At 42.7% G+C, this 8,120-nt stretch overlaps 1 protein-coding gene across 2 annotated transcripts in view; it reads left to right on the plus strand.

Moving 5' to 3' along the window:
* The first annotated feature begins 420 nt into the window (after nucleotides 1-420).
* The window catches only part of TNFRSF19 (TNF receptor superfamily member 19), a 96,353-nt gene continuing 88,653 nt past the window's right edge, over nucleotides 421-8,120 (plus strand). Inside the window, exon 1 of one of the 2 annotated variants that reach the window (XM_040448031.1) lies at nucleotides 421-981. The gene's annotated coding sequence lies outside the window, so the exon portion shown is untranslated. The remainder of the gene's footprint in view (nucleotides 982-8,120) is intronic. The other variant, XM_040448033.1, reaches the window with a different exon arrangement.

Raw genomic sequence — 8,120 nt, forward strand, 5'->3', positions numbered from 1 at the left:
TCAACCTCTACTAATTTAAGTTTCCAGGAAAAGACGGTTTGCTTTAAGTCCTTAAAGATGGGTCATGCTTCAGACAAAGACGACATTTTTAAAATGTTCCCCTCTCCTTGCAGCAGAGCCCCTGGGTGTTGTCTGGAATGGTCTTAGAGTGCTATTTAACTACTCTGAGTATTTGACACCCAGGCTTTGTGAAAAAATTGTGATTCTTATCAACGAAGAGGCAATTAAAGGCAGTCCTTTGGAACCCAGATGGATCAGGGATCTTATCACACTCCCGCAATCGCTGTCCTTTCCACCTGGGAAACAGATAACAGAAACTGTGCTGCGGGAGGCACACTAGCCTAACGTGATTGGAAATCAGGCAGACTCTGGCTTCTCCGGAGCTCTGCTCCCCCACAGGCTGAATTATAGCTCTCCTACCAGTCCCACGGCGCTGAATGATGTCATGGGATCTGCAGTTCAGCGAGATGAAAGGGATCAAGCAGAACCCGCTGGCACTAGGCAAAGCCTCCAACACACAATCCACAACACGGCTTGGGAACCGAAAAGGCTACGGATCCAGCTCAAGCTTGGGAGAGCCACGGGTATCGCCTGGTTGCAAAGGGGAAGGGGGGAAAAAAAGAGAGAGAGAGAGAGAGAGAGAGGAAAACAACGTGATCCGTGTGAAACAAAAGAATTTGTGGACGAGGAGGAGAGGGCAACTACCTGCGGAACTTTCTTGATATCCTTGCATAAATATAAACTTAGCCCTGCCTTTGATGTTCTGCAACTGATCGCCGATCAGATTACGGCATTTCATCTCCCTGCTCGTCTGCCTTTGATCTGCATGGTTAATTTTATTTTCCTGGATTTGAAGTTTCGTCCGGGCTTGTGCTGACATACATTTTTGGGAAGGTAGCAGCACTTGGCACAGAAACGCTGCCACGGAGAAACGGAGTTGCCGAAAGGGTGAGTCCTGGAAAGAGTTCAGCACGTGTGCAGGTACAAATTTTATGTTTTGTCGTAGCTTTCACTTCACTTTTCCTGTGTGCTCTAAGGAGACGACGGCTTCAGTCAATTAAAAGCGGGCATTTCTCTGCTTGAATACCACATTGTGTTTCCTGGGTGTATCAGAGTAACTATGATTCTCCATGCCGTTTTTAGAGGTGATACAAAAGGGTTGGCAACGGGTCATGCAAACTGCACTTGGAAATGAGTTGTTCAAACAGGAGAAAACAGAGCGCTAACTTTAGCATACAACCCGCCTTCGGAGCCTGAGATCTGTAAGCTGTAATTGCGTTGAGTGTTTACAGGTTACTTTATTTAGTAAACAGGCCGAAGAACTTTCCTCGACGCCCCAAGGCTTTCCTTATTTTCTTACCTAAAAGAGTATACTGCATCTTTGGCAAGACTGTTCCTTAGTTTATTTATTCTCTCACCTCCAAGACGTAAACCCATCAACTACATTTCCTTATGCAGTTTGCATCCTCAAGGGAATCACTGAAAAGGCATTCAAGTACGATTAAAGCCTTTTAGGTGTAAAACTGAAGGACTTTTAAACCAGAGAGGGTAAAGCTGTGCCAAGTTTTGTCTAAAAAACTCTCTAGTGATTTTCTGTAACCTTTGGAAATAGCACAAGCCTTGTTTACAGAAACGTTCCCACCGTTGGTATTCCTAAATTAACATTTACTTTAAATTTATAGTGACAGCTGTTGCCAGTTAAAAGTTGCCAACTGTTTATGAAAACTATCTGAGTAATCAACAGTTGCCATGCTCCACACAGGTTTTAGTCAAATTCTCACTTTGGTTTATACTCCACTTGGCAAACCCAAAACATATCTTGCAGTGGGTGCCAAATTTGAAAGTTAACTGTTGTTTTTTTGTCAGTTCACTGATCACACACACACACACACACACACACGCACAACTCGCACACACACAGAGAACTCTTTACATGGAGAGGCAAGATTTTAATACAGTGCAAAAGAGTCTGTGTTCACATTAGTTCACTTTAGTGTTCTAGTCTTTATTTGGGTAAAATAATTATCATCACAATGGCATATTTTATGCTAGCTGAACCACAAAGAAATTATAAGTGATAAGATTAGTTATCCTTTAGTTTGAAATTCTGATGAAACAGGAAAGGTCTAATGAGCCTCATTTCATATGTAATTAATTTTTCAGAGCCAATTAATTTAATTACTTTCTAAACTTTCCTCCAGATATTAGAAGGAGGGTAATTAGCACTGTTTGTTTAATTTTAAAACTGTGATAACTGTTAAGAGGATATTATTTAAAACCATACTAAGCTGACTATATTTTAGAGATGTGTCGGTAAGAATTTAATCTAAGAGATTTAACTGTTGTTTTTTAGTCACGACGCCAGGAGAGGCATTTAAATTTTTGTTCTGCTGACAGTGTAACAAAGCCAGTTCAAAATATCCTGGGGTATCAGTTTAGGTCGATTCTTTCAATTGTTTGCTGAAAAAAATCCTCTTTAAATCACAAAAGCAGTATTCATGTTCACATTCCAATAAAGAAAATTAAGCTTTTAAAGTAACCAGTGGAGAAGATGCCTGAAGAAATAACACGCCGAGGAACCTGATCATTTGGTTTACATTTGGGATTTATAAAATTTCTTAAATGATTGCTTATTCTGCTACCAGGTTCATTTTAACAGATGCAAACACTCCTCAGCGCTAAACAAAAGGGAGAATCAGCAATTATCTGATTAATTTCGGCTTTGTAGAAAACTAGCTTGGGCAAGTCAAGTCCTTGAAAATCCACTTCAGTTTCTGAATTAATTCAGTTAATTGTTTACTTCTTGGGTCCTGGTTGAGAAATGAAACAGATTGTATTTGATTTTAAAAGGAAGATGGCTATTGCTGAGCTACAGGTATGGCGTCAAAAGGCATTTCTTAATTAATTGCCACATGATGATCTCAATCGTGACTTAAGTAGCCCTGATCCATAATACTTCCATGAACGACACCCTTGTATTGCATTTTTTTCAAAGCACTCTCCTATCTATTGCTTCAATGGCAGCGTTGTTACTGTAGAAGGACCAAGTCTTCAAAAGACTTTTCTAGTCCTGATTCGCTATGTGACCTTAAGAGAGTCACTTCACTACTCGTTTTTCTCCTGTGTTAAATGAGGGAGTTGACTATCTCGTTGTGAAATAAGCCGGTGGAATTTTTATAGCCATTTTGCAGATGAGCAGACTGAGATTAGAGAAAAGTTAACTTGACTCTCCTAACCAAGGTCACATGGCTGGTTTTTCAAGTCCTAATCCAGTGTTCTCTCTATTTCACCACGCATCGTCTATTTTCTAACAACTGCACAACAAATTCAATGCACTATGTAGCTGAACAGAGAAAAATGTTAGTCTGAAAGATAAAGAGTAAGATAGCCACTTCCTAATGGAGTATATATATTTTTGTTTCCTCAATAGATGTCAGTTAGCTGAATTAGTCTGGTTATGTTCTACCTGTTCCTTTTGCTTCTGTATTTTTTTAACTTTTTTTTTTATTTATTTTTGAGACAGGGAGAGACAGAGCATGAACAGGGGAGGGTCAGAGAGAGGGAGACACAGAATCTGAAACAGGCTCCAGGCTCCGAGCTGTCAGCACAGAGCCCGACGCGGGGCTCAAACTCACGGACCGCGAGATCATGACCTGAGCCGAAGTCGGACGCTTAACCGACTGAGCCACCCAGGCGCCCCTGCTTCTGTATTTCTAAGCAGTCTGAACACATGCTGGACCATAATGTTTAAGATGATTTTTTTTTTTTTTTTTTTGAGAGAGAGAGAGAGAGCGCGCGCACACGCAGGCAGGGGAGGGGCAGAGGGACAGGGAGAGAGAGAATCTTAAGAGAGAGAATCTCCATGCCCAGCAAAGAGCCTGACACAGGGCTCAATCTCACCACCGTGAGATCATGACCTGAGGGAAATCAAGAGTCAGACATGTAACCTCCTAAGCCCCCCAGGTGCCCCTAAAATAATTTTTATCAAAAGTCGAAGTCTTGGCGCAATGTGCAATTCTATATATTTGTGTGAGTCTGCCTGTGTATGTGTGCATATACAAGTGGGTCATCATAAAATAAATCTTTATGTGTTTTCCAGGAATTTATATTTTCTGAGATGTCCCTGAAAAGTTTAATAGTGAATGGAATGTCATTATTCGTTGAGGAGATTCCCTGTGGGATTTTTGTGAGATTTTACTTTGCAAATTTCATATGGCTTGTACATGATCTGTGTTCCATGCCACATTTGATTACATTAAGAATCCTTGAACAAGTTTTCTTTAACTCTTTCTGTTCCTTTTTTCCCTCAAGAAAGAAACATTTCTTGCAAATAAATTCAACTTATTGATTGACTATAAAGCTTGAACGTAGATACTGCTCTGAAGGCCAAATAGCCATCCCCAAGTCTTCTCACCCTCCTAAAGTTTTCATATAAAGCTTTACAGATTATTATTCCATAACAGTCGCTAATATTTCTTAATTCACTAATTAATTAATTCACTGATACGTATTGAGGACTTGTGTGCCAGGCACTCTCACAGTGTTTTTTCAAACACTCTCTCATTTAAATTTATAATTGTCTCCTTCATGGTACAGATGAGGAAAGTGAGTCTCAGAGAGACTCATAGACCACATGTGCGAGATCACAAGGCTAATTAAGTGGCAGCACTTGAGTGTATCTGATTTCAGACCCTGGGTTCTTTTGTTCTAGGGCTAGACCGTTAATTGTTTCCATCACAAGAATTATATAGAACCAACTTGATTTTGCCCAAAAAACAGGTTCTGTAGTTTACTTTCTTTTGATGTATTTTATTTTATTTTATTTTTAAATGTTTTTATTTATTTTTGAGACAGAGAGAGACAGAGCGTGAGCAGGGGAGGGGAAGAGAGAGAGGGAGACACAGAATCTGAAGCAGGCTCCAGGCTCTGAGCTGTCAGCGCAGAGCCGGACGCGGGGCTTGAACTCACAGACCGTGAGATCATGACCTGAGCCGAAGTCGGATGCTCAACCGACTGAGCCACCCAGGCGCCCCTCTTTTGATATATTTTATAAGAGCTATTAGAAATTTTTGATAGAGCTTTCCATCAGTTAGCCTAGAATCTATAGCTATAAAGGATCTCAAGACATAAACCATTCTTCCTCTGCTTCACTAGACAGAACTCAGACATCTGCCACCTGCTTGGTCAGACTCTCCTCTCTGTGATGGCAGAGACAGTCCAAGTCGCCCTGGAAAAATTAATAATTTGGTGCCCCCTTGATAGGATGATGCTTTATCATATTGTCAGCCCAATTTAGAAAACTGGCCCTGAAAAGGAGGGCAGGGGAGGCTCCCCGGTGGCAGTGCTTAATTTCCCCTCTACTGTCACTCGCCATTCAGCGTCAGCCCCTGAATTGTTCCTCAAACCCACCCACTGGCTGGAATCACCACTGAGAAGTTACCAAGTCTCTCATCCTTAGACTGACAGGTGGTTTCACAGCATCCAGGGTGAGTTCAGTTTGCTCTTTGATGAAAAGAGGGAGGAAGAGCTGAGATGGGCAGGTGGGGCTTTCCAGCAACTTTATCAAACCATTCCTTCCAGCATAAACCACCGTCTGCGAGAGGCGTGCTGATAAGTACAGCTTTCTGCATCCTGCTAAATGTCCCCATTCTTGGGCTGTTCCCAGCAAGCCCGGTCTTTCATTCAGCCACATGCAGAGGAGACTGCCATATTTATCAGGAAAGAGAGGAGGAGGGTCCAGGGCCATTTCTTTTCTCATTAAACACATGACAAGTCTAGCCAATGGGGGATGCCATAAATTCACAAAGATCACTGCAGCTGCTATTCACTCATAACAGCTTTGCTCTAAATAACCTCGTTGGCCTTTGCACGTACATTGGCTCATGTAGTGGTATGGTGAACATTATGTTAAGACTCAGGGGGCCTGGGTTCTGACTCCAGCTTTATTATGAACTTGGTGTGTGACCTTGAGCAAGTCACAGCATGTCTGGCCCCAACCCGGCACTGATCATCCGGGATTGGCGGCAATGGGTGTTGCGAGTTACTTAAGTTGCTGCATCTTGGTTATTTTTTTCCTCATTTTCTTAACTATATTTGACAAACTTTATTCATCTTTGAGATCGTCACTCCCACTTGCTAACTCATTCAACAAATGTTAATGAGCACCTACTATGTGCCAGGCACTGTAAATTAAATTCCACTGACAGACAAAATTCAGTACCTTCATGTGGCCTGCATTCTGTTGCCTTTTCCCAAGGACTAGTGATCTACCCTAGAAATTACTAGGAAGTCAACCAATTTTTCTTGAACTTTGCTTTTAGTGAGATGGCTGGTCACTAAAACTATTTTTTTTTTTTTTAAGTTTGTTACTTCACTAGTTTAAGTGGAGGGGGGGAATAGCCTCTTGTCTTCCAGCATCTGAATGAGTGTGGTAAAGTGGGTAGTATTTACTGAACTTAACCAGCCTCTTCTTTAAGGATAAGATGTGTGCAATAGCTAGAGCACAGAATTCCAGTGCTCTTTGCCCCCACTGTCAAATATCATTTCAATTATCATTTATTTACTGCTACTAGGCTTTGGATGCCCTACAATAGATATCCTGCCATCGTAATGATGGCTGCCATTTAGTGAGCATTTACTCTGTGCCAGGCATGCAGCTGAGTGCTTTAAATGCCTTGTTTTATTGAGCAACCACCGATGAGACAAATTTTACAGGTGAGGAAAAAAAAAAAAAAAGGAAATTTAAGGAGGCTAAGTTCCTTTTCCCAGGATATGCAATAGTGGATGGCAAGTTGGCATCCAAGACCAGATAATCTGATGCCAAGGCCGATGCATGTCAAAAATAATGTCTCTCTCTATAGTGAACTAATAGGCTAACCGGGCAGATCAATCATACACACATGAAATGACGCAAGAACTAATGGGCTAAATAATGTCTTACTGTCTCCAAGTACAAGAGGAGGCCAGAGAACAAAAGAGCTTTTAGCTGAAGTCACAGAGGTAGTTCTCAAGTTGGCAGATTAAATTCCACTGAGAAAACATTTATTGAACATTTGCTTGGATGTTTGATATTATCAGAGATACAAGTTTGAACAAAATACACCCCTTCTCTGTAAGCATTTTTAACTCCTTAAGGCAGAAAGCTAAGTAAGTCCCACTTGGATGCAAGTGCTATCATTGTAGGAAGCCCACGAATCTTGGATAGACTCGTGAGAGCTGTGGCTTTCCAGCTGGTTCTGAGATAGAAGTCAGGTGTAAGTAAGTGAGGAGGCAGAGCAGTAAAGGGGAATCAGTGAGTATTAAGAGGAAGAAAAGGGGAAGTTCGGGGCACATTTGAGGCAAGGCGAGCCGACCAGTCTGGCCAGAACAGAAAGTGTGTGGTCTAGAGGAGAGAAAGATAAGGCTGAAAATGTGGGCAGAGCCCCAAACACGGCAATCTTTGAATGCTAATTTAAGGAGCCGGAAAGCCGGTCTTAACAATGAGGAGCCTCTCGTAAACCTTTTAATTAGACACTGCCAGTGATGAAAGGCGGGAGGAAGCAGACCGCCGGACAGACCAGCGGAGAGAAAGGTTGACTGCGGCAATATCCCCGGGCAAGGTGGGGAGGGCCTGTACCTTGGTGGAGTTAGTGGGACAAAGGGTTTTCCCTTCCTCTTTTTAGAGGAAGAAAGGGTGACTGTGTGAGACCTCACAAAGGAAGAGGCAACAATTCGGCTTCACCAAGACGCTGAGTGCTCTAGGTGCCAGACCCGGGGACGTTAAGGAAGTAACACGTGCCCTCCGGGTGATTCAAGTCCAGGTAGGGAAAGGAGCACAATCAAACAGGTGACGTCGGTATAACACGCACAGGAGTGCAGTCGTGTAGTTGTGCCAGGCGACGACGGCACAGATGGGCTGCGAGGCTCTCTTCCTATCTCCCGATAAATACGGCAGACTGCTCTGCATGAAACTTCCCTGAGCAGCAGCACATGATGCTAGGCTAGGGCAGCCCGAGCCCGGGGACGTTTAGGAAGATGCAGAAAGCTGCACTTATCAGAACTCCTCTCACAGAGAGTGGTTTGTGCTGGAAGGAATGAATGGATTGATAAAGTCGCTGCGAAGCCGAACCCCCCCCCCCCCC

This window comes from Herpailurus yagouaroundi, unplaced genomic scaffold (genome assembly GCF_014898765.1).
Source record: "Herpailurus yagouaroundi ecotype Mexico unplaced genomic scaffold, PumYag 197, whole genome shotgun sequence".
Taxonomy (NCBI): Eukaryota; Metazoa; Chordata; class Mammalia; order Carnivora; family Felidae; genus Herpailurus; species Herpailurus yagouaroundi.